The sequence below is a fragment of the Simochromis diagramma genome, unplaced genomic scaffold (assembly GCF_900408965.1).
Source record: "Simochromis diagramma unplaced genomic scaffold, fSimDia1.1 OVJJ01000356.1, whole genome shotgun sequence".
Classification (NCBI taxonomy): Eukaryota; Metazoa; Chordata; class Actinopteri; order Cichliformes; family Cichlidae; genus Simochromis; species Simochromis diagramma.
Window position 1 is genome coordinate 291,362 of NW_024386750.1, and position 22,018 is coordinate 313,379.

The 22,018-nt window shown below is 41.0% G+C and overlaps 1 long non-coding RNA gene across 1 annotated transcript; it reads left to right on the top strand.

Moving 5' to 3' along the window:
• Positions 1–14,720: 14,720 nt before the first annotated feature.
• Positions 14,721–17,733, top strand: LOC120727606. The gene is made up of 3 exons (XR_005694558.1): positions 14,721–14,820; positions 15,124–15,246; positions 16,936–17,733. It is a non-coding gene; the product is annotated as an uncharacterized LOC120727606 (long non-coding RNA).
• Positions 17,734–22,018: the final 4,285 nt, after the last annotated feature.

Consider the following 22,018-nt stretch of genomic DNA (forward strand, 5'->3'; position numbering starts at 1 on the left):
AACTGTTCTGACCTGGCTAAACTTCCTGGAGTCCAACCATGCCAAACCCGCAAGAAGAGGGCCATGTATGACAAATCGTCTGTGGATTGCTTCAATAACTGTGTCCAGGATGATGTTGTGCCTCATATGATTTCTCAGCATTGATTTGCAACTCATCTTCAGTCACTCATGCCTGTGGGCTCGTGTCAGTCCACCTTGCAAATGCCAGACACACAAAGCAGAACAATAAATGGCGTCCTTTGCAATAAGTAAGCCACTTCCTGTTGGTGCCATCTTTACAGCTGAACACCCTCATCACAACTGCACTGCTGCTGTTCTGCTGTGGGTGGTAATCTAAGAAGGCCTGTAATATGGCAGGTTCAGGGCGAGCAAAGTAATCTATGCCCTGGCTCTCACTCTCCTGCTCTTCCATCTCTCTCTGCTGCTCTTCTGTCTCCTCTGTCACAGACTTCTCCCCTTGTGATGATCACAATCAGCCTGGTGCAACATGTAAGGATTGGCACAATTTGTTAAGATTTTGAGGAGTTTGAGAAACTAACCTTAAGCATAAAATAAAATTCACTATCACTAACACCATAGCACCCGCCCAGTAGTATAGAAACTCCGTCATGCTAGCTAGTACGCAGTGCGAGTTATTGTAATCGACTGTAAAAAGTCAGCACAACGAAAATAAACTCCACCTAAACTTGGTTTATATCTGACCCAGATAGACTGCAGGTCATAACTTCTTACCTGAAGTTCAGTTCACCTGACACTCGAACCGACTGCTGCCTCGGGTCTGTCCTCCTCCTGCCTCCCCTTTCCCTCATCCACCTGCTGGCATCCACCACTTGCTTATGTTGCTAAATCTGTGGAAGCTCCGCCATAGCCACCACCAAACAATTCAGTTATTTTTACACATTTGGCAGCGTCTGCCTGAAGGGCTTGTTTCTTTTTTACCCTCATTTTTTCTGCACCTCCTTTCCTTTTTTTGTTCTCCATTTTCTTTAGTTTGTCTATAGGGCTTTGGAGCGTGATGTCACGGGAGGGGACGTGGCCACGATTTTTGGTCGAGCCACCATGTTAGTAGGCCAAACAAAGGGCTACAGGAGCAAAAGCACACGTAAACATCAGCTATGGCTCGTACTTGCTATGTTGTTGGTTGCAATGTTAGATCGCACGATTGGGAAGGGAACAAGCTGGAAAATGGGCTCTCTTTTTATCGTTTCCCCTCCTGGAAGCAACATGAGGGCTCTCATGTATCTGATGTTACCAAACGAAGACGTCAAGCTTGGATAGCAGCGGTGAGACGAGCTGATATCGAGTTCTCTGCCATCATTTTTTGTTGGTGTGCTCCCGACATTTTCATTCCGGTAAGTTCTAAAGAAATTCATATTGCTCTTTATAGGCTTTTAGTTTTATTTTCAATGCGCTGAGGTCATAGAAAATTAGAACAAACATCCTAGTGTGTGATGCAGCAGAACTATGTTCTGTTTATGGAGTAGCTTATCGGTGACAACTCCTCCAGAGTAGCAAGTGGAATTTGCCTTTTTTGCGGACGGCTCCTTTTGCCTTTCACTGCAGTGTGTTTATGTTTTCATCTAGAGCAACTTTTGGGGGCAGCTGCTGAGCAGAAGTCAATGTTATGTGCAACCTCTGGCTGTATCTTGGTCATATGGTCAACGTACTCACAACATGGAGGCTTAAAAACGGCCAAATCTTGCACTCAACCGTTTGTGAATTAGATGTGCACCTCCAGTGATTTATAATTCCGAAAATGATTCGCCATGTATGCGCTGACTCCACAGACAAGGTACGAGAAGGTGTCAGGGTAGGACAGTGGCGGTAGGTCTTCAGGGTTTCTACTCCACTGCCGTATTTCATACGGGTCCACATTACCAATGCATACTATTTTTTCCAAGTACTGTCTCTTGGCGTCCGGGCGCAATCAGTCTCGATACAGTCCTTTGACTTCTGAGCTGATTTTAAGCATGGTTCTGGCAGTCGTCCTTCCAACACTGTGTGTTTGCTTTGATTCATGGCCCTCTAAGATGGTGCCGTGATCCCACAATGCATTGCGGCGTTACGTCAGCTGCAAAGCCCTATACCAGGTGCTGTAAGCTTTTCACTTCTTCACACAAACTGCAGAGGGCGCTGATGCTCATTCAGCGTTGCCCTTTGAAAAGATACAAATAACAGTTTAAACATTGAAGCTAATTTGAGCTGTTTTATCTCATTTTCTAGTACAGGTTTGGGTTGTGAGTTCTACACAAGGAGCACTTCCACAGATGCTGTAAGGTCAAATTTTTCAAGCGTTATATCAATATTACTGTACATGCACAGAGCATTTGTACATGGTTTTTGTGCCCACGACCTCCAAAATGCAATACAATTGTATTCTAATTTTGCTGTAATTTGCAGGTATGTCAAAAAATATTATATTTAAAATAAAATATTTAGAGATTAATAAATAATTCTCACTCATAAAATATATGTGGAAATAGAAGTTTATCACAAAACATCAGTGATGGGAACAACGGTGATAAAAGTAATGCCGTTATTAATGCCTGTACTTTTTTCAGTAATTAGTAATGGAATGAATTACTATTTCTATTGTTACAATGCCGTTACACTTACTAAAAAGACAATGTGGTGCAGGCGCATTACTATTTTTCAACACACAGACGAAACTGTCTTCAGCTTACTGCCAACTATGAGGGCAAAACAATCGCACAAGTGCTACTGATTGGCATGATAAACCAATCGCATGACCAATTTACAGTTTTTCTGAATTGCTAAAATACATTTCCTAAAATCTCATCTCTTTGTCTCAAAACACTAAACACAAACTGTAAAAATTCAAGCTACACTCACAAAAAATTCGACTTGTTTTCCAAAAAAGACCCCAATTTTACCCAAAACTACTTATATATTTATTAGGGGTGCAACGATACACAAAATTCACGGTTCGGTTCGGTTCGATACTTTGGTGTCACGGTTCGATATTTTTTCGATACAAAAAAAATGTTCATGCCTTTTTAATTTGTCATTTATTAAAATTATAAATATATATTTTAACTCAAAAGTACAGTTTTTAAATTTAACCCTAACCCTTGTGCGTGTTTTTTATTTTGACAGCGAATGCGCACCTGCGGACCACTTATGTGCAGCCCTGGTTATTTAGCTCGTCATATTGCAGCCACAGAAATTATTTTGTCCATGAAACCATAAAGCTGCACTTTCTTTTTGCCTTATAGTCTGATTTGTCATAACTTCTCCGTTTTGTGGTAAGCTTTTCTTTGGCTGTCACTTCTTCACCCTGACCTGTCTTATTTGGCTCAGCAGAACTAAAATATATATCTGTCTGTGAAGGTTCTCAGTCATCCAGGTCATCGTAGTCAAATATATATCCTGCTGCTTTTACACACGCACTCACATAAGCTCAGCGATTCTCTGCGCGATCAACCTCTCACATGATTAAGCTTGCTGCGGGAGATTTCACTTGTCATGTTTGCATAGTAAGCTAACGATTAATAAGACGATGTCAGAGGAATTGGTGCACAAATTATCATCACTCACAGATCAGTGCTGTCGCTCTCTATACACAGTTCGCGCGATTGCAAAGTGAAAGCAAAAAAATAAGCGCAAATTCAAACGCGATTGCAATATGTCACATATTGACAGTGGCTCACCGATGCCAATGACATAATTACCCAGCTACATTTCTGAAAGAATGCAAAAGCATTGACATATATTTTTCCTTCCTACGGGCAGGGCAGCGATAGATTTTGGTAGCCCGACTGAAAAAAAATCGCTAGCCCCGGGACGTCGGGCTAGCGATATTGCGAGCCCTGTATCTGATTGAGGAATCACTCATCTTTGGAAAAGAGAGTTTATTACAGAGAAATGTCTCTTTCCAAAATAAAAGCTATACTATCCGCTTCTTCTGGGCTATATTCTCAGCAGCATATTAAACATATATAAGGAGAATCATGTGCTAACAGCTGTCTAAATGACTCGGCTAAAGTTAGTAGCATGCTTGCTTGTTTTTGTCTGCTTCCACTTGTCTTTGCACTAGGATGATGTCGGCGTAAATGTGCAGTCATATTCGTTGTGTTCCCACTAGTGCTGTCAGCGTTAATCTCGTTGAAATGACCTTAACGCCACAACACGGCAAATCTCCGTTAACGAGCTACCGCCGATCGCCCCGTGCATGGGGCTAGACGGCCAACACGTTAACGAGCTAACTGCGCTAACACACTAGTTCCCACCCATGTAATTGAGCATTGCGTGGCACATCCAACATACTGTTTTACTTTAGTCCATGACTCGCTTACCTTCAGGGTCATACGTCATATGAAAACCAAAATAATTCCAAACGCCAGATCTGAATGAGGGTCCATGTTACAAGGAGAGCTTAACTTCTGTCTCGCTAGCTTGCCCTGCGCTCTTCCTGCTGACGATGCTGTCTGTGTTGAGCACTCAGTGAATCTGCGTTCGACTACTCCGCCTAGGCTCGACAGTGCAGCCTAGGCGGAGTACTCGAACGTAGATTCACTGAGCGCTCAACACAGACAGCATCGTCAGAAGGAAAGTTGATAAAATAAATTACAAATTTTGTATTGTTCGATACATATGCGTACTGAACCGAAAGCACTGTATCGAACGGTTCAATATCGATACGAATATCGTTGCACCCCTAATATTTATATATTTATAAAGAATTTCAAACAACAATTAATTGATGCTCAAAGCAGGTTTATTTAATTAATATCCAGATTTCCAATTAGTTCCGAATTCATTCAGCAGCAAATCACATCACCAGTCACTTCAAGGCTGTATGTATTATTGTAAGGTAGACCCTACAATAATACATACAGAGAACCCAACAATCATATGACCCCCTATGAGCAAGCACTTTGGCGACAGTGGGAAGGAAAAACTCCCTTTTTACAGGAAGAAACCTCCGGCAGAACCAGGCTCAGGTCGGGGCGGCCATCTGCTGCGACCGGTTGGGGTGAGAGAAGGAAGACGTTTGTTGTAGGTCTGATTGAAGGACTGATGTGATGGTAAGTTGTCTGCTGCTCCGCTTTGAATATTGAGAGATTAGTTGATGGATTTCAAGCCAAATTGTGCCCAAGTTTAAGACCACATTCATCGGTTGTTTTTGTTGATGTTATTGTTTTGGGCTTTTTTTCCACAAGAATTTCTAGCTCCCCTAGAATTCTGGCCACCCAAACGATGATTGCTGCTGAGAGAGCACAAGGTTTTGTCCCCCTGTACTATTCATGTCAGTGCAGGGGGTTCTCCTTGAGAGGCCAGGGTCGAAAAAGGGATGCTTCAGAACCTCCGAGGGTGTTATGCGCTGATTTGCATCCAAGGCCAACATTTCTTTGATTAGCCTTACAAATAATGATTGGCCATTTTCCGGTCCTCGCCTAACCTTCAGCAGTTGTTCGAGGTCATCGAGACGCTTAAGTTTTATATATCGAGTTTCCTTGGATCGATAATGTGTCTCGTATTGAAATTGTTCTTGGGTCTTAAATGTCCAGCGCTGTTTGTTGTAGTTATCCTCGATGAAAGTAGCAGTCAGTGTACAAGCCAGACTCTAGAAGATGATCTGGTAGCTGACCCTGGGTTTCAATTATGAATTTTAAAACATCATAATCGTCTTCCCCAGGATAGAGAGGCACCCCTGTAGCAAGCTCCACAGCTACCAGCCCCAGAGACCACATGTCGATTGCTTCGTCGTATGGAATGCCAAGCATAACCTCAGGTGCACAATAACCAATTGTCCCCACACGGTCACCAGGAATCACTGCAGAAGCAGGACATGCGAGGCCAAAGTCTATGAGTTTGACTTTGACGGGAGACTCACTGTGGTTCAGCACCATGATGTTTCCAGGTTTGAGGTCAGCATGCACTATTCCCACAGAACCCAGGTGGAACAGAGCATTTGCGAGCTGATGCAAAATTGGCCCGAGTTCTCTCATTGGGAGACCTCGGTTATTCCGGTCCCCAATGTAGTCCCACAGGCTTTGGTCGAGCAGTTCGAAATTCAAGCAAATGCGCTCTCCATCGAGGAAATAGCCGTTCCATTCCACAATGTTGCACCTGTCTGGATCCAAGCGTCGTAGCTGCTCCAGGATGAAAATTTCCAGTTTTGCCTGGAGCAGAATTTCAGGGTCGCTCTTGTTAACTTTAATAGCAACCGTTTTGTTGTTTTTTGTATCGCGACATCTGGTTACTAAACCAAAGCCTCCTTCTCCAAGGAAGGCCTCTACCACGTGGTGATCTCCTAAAATGGTCCCTTCCGTTATTTGAAGATCATCTTCAGAGGCAGATGGGTTGGCTGAGGTGTTGATGTCTCCTTTTTGAGGAAATTCAACTGAGTTTTGGAAACTGCAGCTGAATTTTTGCGATCCATGACTTTTCCAGCTTGAAGGCTGCTGAGAGAGCACAAGGAGTTCTCCCCCTGTACTATTCATGTCAGTGCAGGGGGTTCTCCTTGAGAGGCCAGGGTGGAAAAAGGGATGCTTCAGAACCTCCGAGGGTGTTATGCGCTGATTTGCATCCAAGGCCAACATTTCTTTGATTAGCCTTACAAATAATGTTTGGCCATTTTCCGGTCCTCGCCTAACTTTCAGCAGTTGTTCGAGGTCATCGAGACACTTAAGTTTTATCGATCGAGTTTCCTTGGATCGATAATCTGTCTCGTATTGAAATTGTTCTGGGGTCTTAAATGTCCAGCGCTGTTCGTTGTGGTTATCCTCGATGAAATAGCTGTCAGTGTACAAGCCAGACTCTAGGAGATGATCTGGTAGCTGACCCTGAGTTTCAATTATGAATTTCAAAACATCATAATCGTCTTCCCCAGGATAGAGAGGCACCCCTGTAGCAAGCTCCACAGCTACCAGCCCCAGAGACCACATGTCAATTGCTTCATCATATGGAGTGCCAAGCATAATCTCAGGTGCACAATAACCAATTGTCCCCACACAGTCACCAGGAATCACTGCAGAGGTGTTACATGCGATGCCAAAGTCTATAAGTTTGACTCTGACTTGAGACTCACTGCGGTTCACAACCATGATGTTGACAGGTTTGAGGTCAGCATGCACTATTCCCACAGAACCCAGGTGGAATAGAGCATTTGCGAGCTGATGCAAAATTGGCCTGATTTCTCTCATTGGGAGACCTTGGTTATTCCGGTCCCCTATGTAGTCTGACAGGCTTTGGTCGAGGAGTTCGAAATTCAAGCAAATGCGCTCTCCATCGAGGAAATAGCCGTTCCATTCGACAATGTTGCACCTGTCTGGATCCAAGCGTCGTAGCTGCTCCAGGATGAAAATTTCCAGTTTTGCCTGGAGCAGAATTTCAGGGTCGCTCTTGTTGACTTTAACAGCAACAGTTTTGTTGTTTTTTGTATCGCGACATTTCGTTACAACACCAAAGCTTCCTTCTCCAAGGAAAGCCTCCACCACGTGGTGATCTCCCAAAATGGTCCCTTTAGATATTCCAAGCTCATCTGAGCCGAAGGCTGGGTTGGCTGACATGGTGTAATGTGTCTGTTTGCGCTGTAAATTGGTGAGAAACAAAACTGAACTTGTTTTGGTTTCTCTCGTAAATTGCTCTCAAAACTTCTCAAAAGGGTTTCAGTTGCTGCAGGTCAACGTCCGTTAAGCATAAAGTAACAGGTGAGCGCTCCTATTTATAGGTTTTGGGATCAAAGCAAAGTTATCACGTCACAAGCGATCGAAGCGATGGAAGGGATTCTAATATGTGCGCATGCGCACATATTAGAAGCGATGGGAGGGATTCTAATATGTGCGCATGCGCACACACGTGCTTGTTTGTGTAATATTGTTCACACTAAACTTGACCCTAATCAATTTAATATCAGTCAATCAAAGAAAATGTTAGTTTTGGAAAATTTTAAAATGACATAACTGACAGTTAAAACATTTTTGTTCATGTATTTGTATTGTCTTCGGGGTTTTTTTTGCATACCATGTTAAGCTTTTCTGTATATAGTCATGTCGTAGATTTCGGAGCAAACAAGAAATTGAATTGGATTTTAATATTGCAGTGCTTGAATTTCGGATTTGGTGCTTAAAACTTCTTGAAACTGTAACCGTATTTCATTCACCACAAATAACTATCTGATTGAATAGTTTTCTTATCAGATAGAGAAATAAAACGAGTCGCAAAGTCTAAAAGCAACATTTGTCTGCCTGGGCTGTACCTCTGCACGTTAGTCTGTTTCAATGTGTGACCCCCCACCCCCTCCCTGATCAGTCGGGGGTGAGTGCGCTAATGTGCCTGGAGGCCGTTTTAATGAGTGTTTGCTGGAAAAGGAAAAATACAAGAAGGATTTGTACGTTTTCACAACGGGGGAGTTGCGTAAGTACTAGTAAATAATTTTCTCGAGTGTGTACGTTACACATGTTATTTGTTTAAAATTGGTATTATTATTTTGCTAGCTAGCAAACTCGCGGGATAAAGGATTGAAGTGCACTCAGTGCGATACAATACGGTGGCGCTATTCTAACAGTTAGTTATTGCAGGGTAACTTGTAGAATATGCTGTGAATTGAACCAAGATTACACAGCAGTAGCAGTAATACGAGTTACTTCCCTCAAGTGAAAGCGTTAAACGTTAGCCCGATGCTTAACTAGCCAACGTCAGGCTTTCTGATTGAAGGCTAAAAGCGACGTTGTCACCAAGTAAACAGAATATTGATGATATTTTTGTGTATCGCTGCAGCCTTTTCAAGTATTAACCTGGTGTCTTTGGGAACAGCTTAGGGGGAAATGACGGTAATATGACTGAACCATATGGGAAGAAAGAATAGGCACTTTTTTGTGCTAGCGAAGTTTCCTCGCTTTCATTCAAAATCTGTTTATCATTAAACAATTGAAACATAATGGCTTCAAGCTGACATTGAGGCCTGTGGGGCACTATCAGCCACTGAGACAGTAGACAAGTGACTATTTCACACTTTAAGGCTGCCTGTTTATTTAAGGGAGATGAACAGTACATTCTAACTGTACATAATAATATCAATGATGACAGATTAAATAAATGGGTTTTTGAAAGACGCTTGTGCATTTTTAAAGTCTAAAGTGTTGAATTGATCTGAGTATGTCATCTGTTCAAAGCCTCTCCCAGTCAGTGCTGTTCTCTATGCCTGTCTTACTCTACATGATGTTATTAGCACAAACACTTTAAAGGTGATAATTAGGTCTACAACAATAACACAGACTGCAATGTAGTTAAGCGTCTTACAGTTAGTTTTGAATGAATGAACTTAAAAAACAACACAAGCAAAGATCTGTCTCCTCCTGTTTTTTGTGTCACATAAGAAAGAAGCATCAATATCTGATGAGAAGACTTATTAATTTGGCCTTTCACGTGGTCTTACTCAGGTGATGCGAAGTGAAATATGCATCCTTTTTATGGTAATGTGCTGGAAAATGTTGAAAATGGACATTAAACGTGCTTACAAAGTGCTTGAATTTGACCCTGAAAGGTGTATGAACCCAGAAAAAGTCACACTTGGAGTAAAAACCTCTCATAGCAAGTGAATCATATTCAATTGATTTGATGCTTTCAGCACAAAATTTAGCCACACAGTCAGGACAGCGTCTGCTTTACCTTCATCGGTAAACGTGTTTATGCAGTACATAGTAACAGTGTGGCTGAGTCCTCTGGTTCAAATCAGTTCCAGTACATTTGGAGATGTAAGTCTTAACCTTTCACATGCATCGGGAAGGAAAAAACATTTGATCTTCACAGTACTGCCGAAGTGCAGCGATACATTGTGAAGTGCACATTTGCATTTCTCATACAGTACCGAGCAAAAGTCTTGAACCACCCCCTTATTTTTTCGTGTTTTGCCAGGTCAGTCTGTGTTAACGGTGTTATTAACTGCATTCTTCAACTAAAGAAGTGAGAACAAATGATGTGGGCTTTTGTTTTTTTGCAGTAGGCTGCAAGTAAATGTGTACAGATACAATTTAAAATTGGTTCTTTGTTAAGTTTTCTGGTCCTTTCCGTGACTTAGGTGTCTGTTTATGTTTGAATGTTTCAGAGATTAGTGTGAAGGGTCTTAACAGACAAAAAGTGGTCAAATACAAGCCCTGGATTAAAAATCAGAAACACTTTAAAAAGCCTGGAGAGCTATTCCTTAATACCACTTTAAAGATTACAGGGAAGTCCGGATCCCTGGAAGCAAATGAGGGATGGCTCAAGACTTTTGCACAGTGCTGTACATGTCATGTTCCCTGTTTTATAGCTCAGCTCAAACTGACACGTTCTCACTAACTGCTTCTCATTTTCTCCACAGTAAACTTTGACCACTTCCAGATACTGCGGGCCATCGGGAAAGGAAGCTTTGGAAAGGTAATGCAGCCTCCATTTTTCACGCGACTTGTATATTGTTTGCCCTTAATTACCCACCACGGTCGTCATCTCTAAAGAATCAGTGCAAGCGAAGCGAAATGTGCTGGGATTACACTTTAGTTCTCGTGTGCTGCTGTTATTTAATAACAGTTATAAATGCAGCTTCTGTAATTATTTCTATAAAGTCAGTTAGAGGAGAGCCGATTTCTATTTCATCTCACTCAATCTAGGTGGGAATTTTCTCATCCCAACAGGTAACGATGCTATGTGACAAATCATCAGTATGCGTTTGGAGGCATGAGAGCCGTTTGGAATGAATCTATACATGTAAATGTGTTTTTTGTTCTGATCATGAATCGCTTTGTAAAACAAGACCAGATAGGGTTAAGGTTAAAGTTATGGATAGAGTTAATGTTAGGAGCCTCTGCTCCAAGTGTGTGTTACTGCTGCGAGCAGCGTTCGGTTGTTTTCAAATGGGAATCTGGAGCATCTCATAAGGATGCGGAAAGATACCTTTCACGTTACTATGAGATGCCTCAGGCCATGACAAACTGTTGGTATGTTACGTGTTGGGAATAAGAACTGAGGGCAGCTGTATTTGGGCCTTCATTGGCTAAGGGTAAGGAAATGTGGCTTCCAGTAATTGTCCTGAACATACACCTGAGAAAACTTCAAAATCAGAAAAAAAGCATCAAAGTAATCTTAAAACATGTAATGTGCTTGTTACTCTGCTACAACTGGGATCATGTACCGCATAAAAAGACTAGATAGTCTATGTGATGTGGATGCTAGAGCGAAAGCCATGGTTGATATTTGACCTTGTGGTATTTTATAGTTGCCTTCCTGGAGCCAAATAGAGAAACAAATGAAGGCCCCAATTGCAAGAAGATGCTAGCATAAAACAAGCAATATAAAGACAACATATTCTGATCAAATAGCGCTGCAGTCATTGTCTTCATACTGGTAGTGATGATGCATTTCTGATAAATGCCTGTAAAAGAAAGACTAACCATATATGGTGCTCAGTGGTGAAACTGCTTTGTAAGTTCCTTACAAACCATTTTATACTGATTAAAAACCCAGAAATGAGAATGCTATATCTGAGCAGAGATAAGCAACAGACAGCTGTGAAAGCAAGATATTCAAATTCACTGAGCCAAAGACGCAGCTACAGAACTCATGACTCAAGAGTTTGCAAAATATATCCTGTCAAGAAACAAAGTTAAAAATGAGCTTATTGTTCATTATGATAGTGAGCGATATTCCACAGGGCATTGACAGATCCAAACCACTTCACACTTCACACACTGTGGAATTAATCCTGAACAGCTCACCACAACATTGTTTTCTCCACGGGATCTGCACACAGGAAAATAAATGATGATGGGACATACTGAACATTTGTGGAGAAATCCAGTACGTTTTTTATGAAGCACGTATCAAGGCTTGCTTATTTAAGAGTGAGTAATGTCTCTGATAAGAAAATTATTAGAGTCTTGCTGTTTCAGAAAGTGGTTTGAGTGCTGGTGTGATTAATGACCATATACAGTGGTCCCTCGTTTATCGCAGGAGTCACTGATAGGTGAAATCCATGAAGTAGCCAACTTTACTTTTTACAATTATTATAGATGTTTTAAGGCTGTAAAACCCCTCACTACACACTTTATACACTTTTCCCAGGCAGGCATGAACATTTTCACACTTTTCTCTCTTGTTTGAACACTCTCAAAGTCTTGTAGAAAAATAAGTCCAGTGTTATAGAAGGAAACCAAAGGCACCCGCCGGTGACGATGTTTGTGACATTGTTGTGTTTGTTGGGGAGAAAACTTACAAACATACAGTACAGCACGTCAGAGTCACACTGCTAGCGATCGAAGCTTTATGTAAATTTGACCAGCTGAACGCATTCTGTACTGTACAGGAGACACAACACGAGATTGATTGACAATGGTCTAATTGCCTACAGCCAGTCAGGACGCAGAATACAATGCACTTAAAAAAATAAATAAAAAATGCAACAAAAAAGAAAAAATCAGCGAAACAGTGAGGGACCACTGTATCTGCTATTGGATCCCTGCAAAATTCTTCTGCTCATGTTGGAGATTCACCTTTTTCACCTCTTTTTTTGTGTGTGCCAAGCAACTGGGGTACAACAACACCTAATCTATATAATCTAAGCAGAGGTGCATCTATCCAAATCTTTACAGGCTTTCTGTGGGATACCCTTAAACCCCTGCCTACTTAGTACCACATGAAAGGGTTTTTCTCCAGAGATGGAGAGGCTATTACCAAAAAGAGAAACCGGCTGAGCCAAGGCACAGCGGAAAAAATATTATTTTTAATTAAACTTTATTTTTATAGAACCAAATCACAAAGGTGCTTTATATTGTACGATAAAACCCTACAGTAATACAAGGACAACAGAAGACCCCAACAATTATATGAACCCCTATGAGCAAGTAGGGTGACACACAAGCAGGTAGGGATGGCATTCTCAATATCACTTATCAATATGATTCTCTTATTGATTCTTATTGGGTAATAATTGGCTCCACGTTGAGATCTACAACCACCTCTAAGCAGCATATTAAAGGCATTACATTCATGCAGATTAATTGCATGCTGTGGGTCAAATGTTTGTGCATGTTGGAGGCATCGCCCGTTCTTATAGAGTTCAATACTGGGGAAACATGAACCTAGTCAAAAAAGTAATGCATTACACAGAACAGTGTTCTTAAAAGTATTGCAATGCATTATTTACTCATTACATCTGTGATTTTTTTACAGTGTGGTATGTTGGAGCAGCAGTTTATCGGCAGCTGAGAGGAAGAGGTTGGATAAACTCATCAGGAAGGCCAGCTCTGTTCTGGGATGCACCCTGGACCCAGTGCAGGTGGTGGGAGACAGAAGGACTCTGGCCAAAATAACATCTCTGATGGACAGAGTCTCCCACCCCATGCATGTAGATGTTGCTGAACTGCAGAGCTCCTTCAGTGAGAGACTGCTGCATCCTAGATGCATGAAGGAGCGTTTCCACAGGTCCTTCCTCCCTGCAGCTGTCAGACTGTACAATCAGAACTGCTCCCAACAAACATAGATGTTTACATCAATGCTGTAACTGCCATAAGTTAGTTAATTAACCAATTCGCACTACAACCTGGTTTGCCTCTTACCTGTAATTATTTTTATTTAATTTAATAACTGTACAGTACTCTCTGTTTATAGTAACTGTATAGGATAAAGATCTAGTCATCTCTTAGTTTACTCAGATTGCACAGAGTGTATATTTGTTAATAATTTGAATCATTTTAGATAAGGATAAGTGTAAAATAATGGGGAATTTCAGTTTTTACTTTATAATTTGTTTAGCATAAGATTTACAGTTAAATTGTATTTTTTCTTGCCTTATTTAATTTTTACGTACTGTTCCTTTAACACACGGTAACTGTGCACGGGGGGAGCGTTCGCGACGGGCAGTGTGGAGCTACGGGGGCTTTAACTAGGTGTGGAGAAAAACAGTTTCTTACCGTGTTTGCAGTATACTGGAACATTCAAATGGATCACTGTATTTCAAAACTGTGGAAATAAATGTTTGCCTGTTTGTTTTTCGACTACAAGCGGACTTTGTGGATTATGTTCAACTGCACTAAGACACGCGTACGGCCCGACTACCAGCTAGTGCTTCCGCGGTAATATTCACCATTGTCCTTAATGTAAATATGTAAGAAAAATTGTGTATGTTTCTGTTCCGTGTCCTGTGTACTGTTTGTTTGTATATTTGTCTTTTTGGCTGCTGTTACAACCAAATTTCCCCTTGTGGGACAATTAAAGGATTATTCTATTCTATTCTACTTTTGTGTTATTCTGTAAAATAGCTGAAACACATTGTCACATTATAACCAGTAACAGTATAAACCTTAGGAAACAGTCCCACACACCAACACAAATCCCGGTCCTAATGAGGACACACATATGAACTTTCTCTTAGTATTTAGGTATGAACACAATGTAACAATGAAAGCCAGCCTTTAAAGCGATCGCCACAGTGATTCTACTTTACAAACACGAACAGGTAGAAATGGAGGCGTCCAGCCTGATCGTTCACCCTGATTGTTTGGCCTGCAAATATACAAGAAAACATTTTTTTTTGGTAAAACAGTAGAAAAGCCAGCTATGAGTGACAAACTACATTTGCGTGATGCTGTGGTCATGTGGTATTAAGTTTCTGAAACACAAACAGAGAAGTGGTACATTTTCTTAGAACTGCTGCACTGGTGATGTAGGTGATAATTTAAATGGTTATAAGGCGGTGCTGCTGAAATGTATAAAAATCAAAGTGACAAGAACCAAGTGTTCTTTGTTCCAGTTTGACTGACTTGAACGTAACAGCGTGTCTCAGCTACACTCTGCTCATCTCGAGTCTTTGCTCCTCATTTGGTAAGAATGTTTTGTTTGTACAATAAAAATATTTAATTCTCAACAGGCTCATGTTCTACACCTCCAAGGAAGTATAACAACCCTCGCTCCTGCCACACTTTACCTACTTTTACAATCCAGACACGGGCTTAAAAACATGCTGACATTATCTGGGTTCTGTGAGCACACAAATCCTGCATAAGCTACCTGCATGTTCAGTTTGAGACCAGTCTTTATGTTAGATAATCTTTCATTTTCATTCACACTGACTATCAGATGTTGCCTATTCAGTCATGTATTTGATTTATTGTAATCTTTCGCCAGCTTCAGAGCCTTTCACCTGCTGCTCCAGACGACCCACTTGTGCCTGAACCGCTGCAGGTTAACCAACCAACCAACCAACCAACCAACAACCACTCATTCACTCATCAGTGAAACAAAAATAAGGTAATCTCATGCTGGATGCCTTTCAGTGCAGCAAAGGTCGTGAGGTTCTTGAGTTGAGTTTTATTCGTTTTCAGATGTGCAGTACAGATTTGTTATTACAGACCAAGCCACAATACACGAGGAGAGGTGAGGAAAGCTTCCAGCATTTACATTTATGATGATTTCATGTCCGAGTCGACGTTTAAGTTCTTGCAAATTGTTTCATTGTGTGATGTAAAGATTTCTGGCTGGCGATCAGTTTGTGAAAAGACAAAATCAAAATTCTAATGTGTCTCACTATAAGACATTTAGATTCAACAGCAATTTAAGACTCGGCCCCTTAGTTCCAGTAAAAGATACTCTTAATGCTTCTACACACCAAAACACTTATGATACGTTCATGCTCCATAGTCTGTGGGAACAGTTTGGGGATGGCCCCTTCCTGTTCCAACGTCACTGCACACCAGTGCACAAAACAAGATCCATAAAGACATGGATGAGCGAGTTTGGCCTGCACAGAGTCCTGATCTCAACCTGACAGAACTGCTCATAAATAGAGCAGAGACTGCAAGTTAATGTGTGAGATCAGTGGCTGACCTCATAAATTCCCCATACACTCCTAAACGCTGTGGAAAGCATTTACAGGGAGGCCGACATCATATGGATTAAAAATAGGATGTAATTCAAGTTTATATGTGTGTGTGTGAAAGCAGAGGAACAGAATCTTTTGGCAACATAGTGTATGTAACAGTAGAATATGAATGAAGGGGAAGGAGTGTATGAGAAGTCCCTGAGCACCCAAAGACAAAAGCAAAGTAACTAAGCAATCATTCAGCAGCTGATCCGACGCTTCTTGCTGGGCTTGAAGACAGAATAGGAGCAGGCTCAACAGGAGAGGGCTGGGTGATAGTTGAAGCCTCTGCTTCCTGTTAGATTTGTATTGTTGGATTGTCATTTATGCTTAGAAATATATATTTATATATGCTTAGAAGTATATATTCATTTGTAGATTGAAAGAATGTCTCATCCTAGGAGGTCTGTAACAACTCTGTGTAGCATGAAGAGGGGGGTGCGTTCACTCCTCTTCAGAGGGTTCTGGCATAGATCACACACCTCCTAGGAGAGGTCGTGTCTTCTCTTGCTGATGGTTTAGCAAACACACGTATATCTGTTTGAGTGTAAGAGCCTTTTGTTCAGATGGACCGCTAGACTCCTGGCACCAGCTTTGGGGAGTCTTCACAGGGTCACATCTTGACCCCCACACACACCCACACACACACACACACACACACACACACACACACAGACAATGTATTCTTTGTCCACATGTATACCTATATGAAACCTCATATGTTAATGACCCTGTGCATATTCATGTAACCACAATAAAAGGAGTGCTATGGGGAACCTGGCTGAGAGTCTGACGGAGGTCAAGTGGGTGGAACGACACTTGGCTCCAGGCAGGCCTCCCTCATGCATGAGTAACACAAAGAACTTTGCCTACTTGTGTCTTGATTTTTGCTGTGTAGTAAACTGTCTTGAACGTTCCAGCGAACAGGTTTATGCTACAAACCTATCACTTCCCATTCTACTTTAGGAACCACAAGTTAGCATGTAGACTCAAATTTATTACATATTTGTTGCAATAATTTGTGCTTTTTCTGGATAAAATTCTCAATCAGAATATTGTTTCTGTTTTTTCTTCACCAGGTAATAATGAGGATCCTGTTCCTGTGTTTGCTGCTCATTGCCACTGAGAGTTCAACGCTCGAAGAAGACGGCTATGGCAAGTTTAGAAGACAGCACATAGACGCCAGCATGACTGCAAAGGGTTGTGATAAGGTTATAAAAAGTAAACAGATCTACAATGTTGACAACAGCTGTAAAGATACCAACACGTTCATCCTTGATAATCCAAGTGAGATCAAAAAAATTTGTGTTGAGGGAAAATTTGATGAAACACTTCAAATGACAAAAAGTCACAAGAGGTTCAAAGTTGTTAAGTGTGAACTAAAGAATGAGGGAGCCAGAAAACCCAGATGCCAGTATACTGGTAATCTCCTCACTAACAGATATGTTGCAGTTGCTTGTGAAAATAATTTACCTGTACACTTTGCAAGAGACATTCTGGTCTTAGACGGCTAACAACTAGTGTTAAGTATGTTCAGGAAAGCCCCTAATATTATTTTTCTTTTCTCTTTGGTGGAAGCAAAACTTAGCTGTGAAGACTGTTAACCTGTAGCTAAACAATGAATTTGAATCTCTCTAAAACTGCAAAGTAATCACAGAACATCGAACGATTCCTGAAGCTCGTGTTGCTTTGAGTTTGTGGTCCAAAGCATTAACATGTCGTAACAGTAACATGCTGCCACTTGTTCAGTGATTCTGTCATCAGCCATGGCTGGCTTGTGACGCAGTGCCAAAGGTGACTGTGTTTCTGTGATACTTTTACAGTCTGGGGGATGTCAATGACTAGTCTCATGATCACACACATTTCACTGAACACACATGGAGAGTACTGTTTCTTATAGCCTGCGTTCAAGCGATCTTCTTCTGCTCAATGTTCCATTGCCAGAACTGAACTGGGAAAGAGGGCTTTTTCTTATGCTGCCCCTTTTACATGGAACATGATGCAAAAAGACTGGAAGATAGCAGATCTTATTTCATTAAATGCTTTTAAGTCCAAATTGAGAGAGCCAGAGAAATGTTTTTAAAATGTAATTGTTACTTATAATCATGTATGTAACTTTGTAATTTTAACATGTTGTCGCCTCTTGGCCAGGACTCTCTTGGAAAAGAGGTTTTTAATCTCAATGGACTTTTCTGGTAAAATAAAGGTTTAATACATAATAAAACATGGGCTGTTCTCCTGTCAGTCACAGCAGGGGGAAGACTGTCGCTTTTTTGTCTTTTTACCTTTGACTCTGTCATTTCTTTTGGAGCTTAGTAAACAACCTGAACACGCGTTAGCCACTTTTTAATTTCTTTCTTTGTTTTTAGCAGCACTCCAGGGCTGTGTGCTGCCCAGCAATTTTGTTTTTCAAAGCATGTTTCTTGTGTTTGAGCAATAAAAAAAAGTTACTAAAAAAACCATCTGGTTACACGTCATTTTTCTTTATACTACCTGAGCTGGTACATAATAAATACATACATAATAATAAAAAATGTAATCGAGTGGGCGCATGGTAGTTTGTGTACAGCTGTTCTCAGTGTTTTCTCTCTGGGTTCAATGCACACGTTGCTTGAATTTATAACATTATCAAAAAAATAACAAATTAACATAATAAAATTATACCAGTGCATTTTTCCCATTTAGTCCATCATCAGCAATTAAAAAATGGCACTGCCTTTGTTGAATATTTGTCTTCATATCAAAATATTGTTCAAGCTGTGATCAGTTATTCACAAAAGAACTTCTATTGAATAGTTAAATTAGCTTTACAGTGTGAATATTATAGATCACTTTTTGTATCCAAATAAATGCTGTGCTCAGTTTTGCCTCCATAAAGTTCTACTATGGTAAGTGGCAGACATCATGCTAAATAATACAATAGTTCCTGGATACTTCCATTTATGTCTTCATCATCTGTCATCTGTCTGGTGAAGGTACAGACATTCTGTCCTTCAGTAGAAGTAGAGATAGTGTTAAAAAATTACTCCAGTAAAAGGGCCTGCTTAAGTTTTATTGAAGTCCAGCAAAAGGCGATACAAACGTAAAACAGAATATAATAGAACTGCATGCTTTCCAGCATCATTACACATTTCATTCACGGTCGCTGCTCACAAGTGGCTGCGACTTTCCAGTCACCAGTCGAACACACAAACCAACAACAATTCTGCAGGAACCAGTAGAGACTTTAAGCTGGTGTTCCAGATTAACTGGCGTCGCAGATCAACTGGCGCTGGTCGAATAGATGTGTGGTAGACTTGCTTTTAAGGAGCCGCTACCGACAAACCAGCAAATAAACACGAAATATTTCATCTGTGACATTTATGAGGTTACCTTAACAAAATATTTAAAAGTGTCGTGAGTTTACCTGGTGTTACTCCCATGCACGAGGTTGTGGTTAGTAACAAACAGAGCCAGTGTGATTGAGTCGAGCTTGTGAGAGAGCTTATGAGTGACTCATGTGTGTCTGTTGGTTTGTCATCTGTTTCTGAGCGTGGAGGAGAGTTAGAAATCTTTGTTCTAAATCCAAGTTAGGAATATTCATGATTTAATTTCCAAAACTTGCATATGATCTTCAATTTGTAGCAGTTCTACTGACCATCACAGCAGCTGGAGCAGTCGCAAATGGAGGTCAACTACTGTCACCTGTGGCCAAGTGCCATAGCCTACTAGTAGATGAACTTGTCACACATCCAGGCGTGTAATTTCCAGGGGTGTTAGAGGGGTATTTGATTTGATTTGTAAAAAGAAAGTAAAATTATTAACATGGTGGTTTTTGGGTTTTTTTGTTTTAGTTTTAGCTTGCTTTGTTCTCTACTGAATACTCTTTAGACATCCCTTTAGACAAGTCTTTATGACCCCCCCCCCCCATAAAATTATGAATTATCTTGCATAAATAGCTTGTTGATTTTCTTTAATCATTTCAATCATTACCAGCAAAAAAGTTGCATGTTTAATAATCCGACCGGCTTTCTCTACCAAACCTATTTGCTGTATGTTTGTTAGCACAGTCGCTGGTGCTAACTAAAACTTGCTAACTGAACTGAGACATCAGACATGAAAAGATGCGGACAGACAACACTATTTAATTGTTGGTTCAGACCAACCGCTTGTAAAAAGAAAAGAAGTCCTGACTAAAAGGAGGTAAATACCCATGTTGTTAAGTTAGGTGATGATATGTTGACTGGAGTTGGTCTCCTGTGAGGAAAAGCCAGAGGCTGCCAGTGATGTAGCCTACTGTGTAGGACCAATGTCCGTTTCACTGAATTGTAACTTAAGGAGCTGTTTGCTACAATACAGTCACACGTTTTGGCATTGTTTACCTATCTGCCATCCCTCCTGCTTAACTCTGTCATTGACAGCTGGCTGCTGATGGTTAGTTCAGAGCATAGGCAGTAAGGTTCAGAGCACACGCCTGCACACACCGACATACGGTGAATGACGGTGCGTGGTTGTAGGTTTGTTTGTTACAAACAGATGTAGTCTATGACAGAAACGGTGAGTTAAGGATTAACAGAAACATCTGGTTCGCTGTTCTTTAGCTTGTCTGCAAAAAATCTGAAATACTGAATGTAAAATAATTGCAATGTAAGGAAAAGGAAATATTTGCCCTATTCGTTGACGTCTGCCACCATAAATCACAGCAAACTTTGATGTTAACACTGTGCTGTATATGTGGGGAAGGGGGCTTACTGATGATGGCAGTGGTGTGTTTGTGTGTGTGTTTGGTTGGGGGCATTGTGCTGCATATAGACTTGAGGGGAGAGAAAAGGTGACAGTGGGTCAGATGACCAAAGAGAGGGAGAGAAAGCACAGAAGGAGGACGGACAGGAGGGACGGATGTCCAGGAAACAGACATAAAAATCAACAAAAATAATTGTGCATGCAAACACACACTGTCAGAACACTGATTTGGTTTGTGTGGTTTCCTCTCTGAGGGCCTGGCTGTTGCCCTGGCCCTCAGAGAGTGACAGGTTTTCTTGTCATGTTTACCAAAAGGACTTGAGCCCCGTGTCAGGAACCAGTCACCCACAGATGACAGGGACAGAAAAGGATTTTATGTTTCAGACATCATCACCTGCACAAAGCCTGCACAACCTGATCCTAGGTTTATAGTAGCGCAACTTTTCCTTGGTTGCATTACAGTGCCACTTTACAAGGGGTGCTGTGTTTTCACTGTGCCAAAGTTTATTCAAATCAGTCAATCCAAGCAAGTGTGACCCTGCCTTTGTGAATGTAGGCTTTAGAAATTGGATAAAGGCTCTCTTCAGGTTCTCAGGACATGCAAAAAGTCAGTTACATATCCATGCCATGAACATCTGTGCTCAAAGTGGGAACACTGTAGCTTCACAGCTTTCTTCAGCTGTTGCCAGAAAACAGGAGGAAGCAAGGTATGGATTACTGAAGATTATAGGCTCCATCAATACTTAGTGTTGCAATGTTTAGCTCTACGATGGTCATGTGGGTATAGTTGTTGGTATAGTTTATTGGTGTCAATACAGTGATGCAAATGATTGAGTATACATATAAATTAAGTCAGAGTCACCATGTGGTATTTTTGCCATGTTGCAATAATTTCCTTAGGGACTAATAAAGTATTCTGATTCTGATTCTGAATACAGCAGTGGAGAGGCGACAAGCAAAAATGCTTGAATATGAGTCACAGTGACATTAAAACTGATGAAGACAGTCGTGGTTAGAGGCAGCAATGAACTTAAAAAGACACTTTAAATTCCACTGGTCTAGAATCTCAGGACTCAGGACCATCACAGCTGAAGAAAAATGTTTTAGTTTTTAGTTTACTTTTCCTGAAATAGAAGTTGTATAGCTGCAGTTTAACAGATGAAATCATGTTCAGTGCTTTGTCCTGTCAGTGAACACAGATTCTTTATTTGCACTGAATGGGACAGCATATTTTCACTGCTTTTGGCACAATGACAATAGAAGCTTCAGATTCATTGAGTGTGAACGCAAACATCAACACATATGCACTCGTTTTGCAATTTTAGGCTCATGCTTTAAAAATAGTTGTACACGCTAATGAATGACTTCTTTTTAGTTTCAAAGTCTGACCTGCAAAGCCCGTCCACCCAGTGTCCTCCTCAGTCATGCTGGTTACATGAT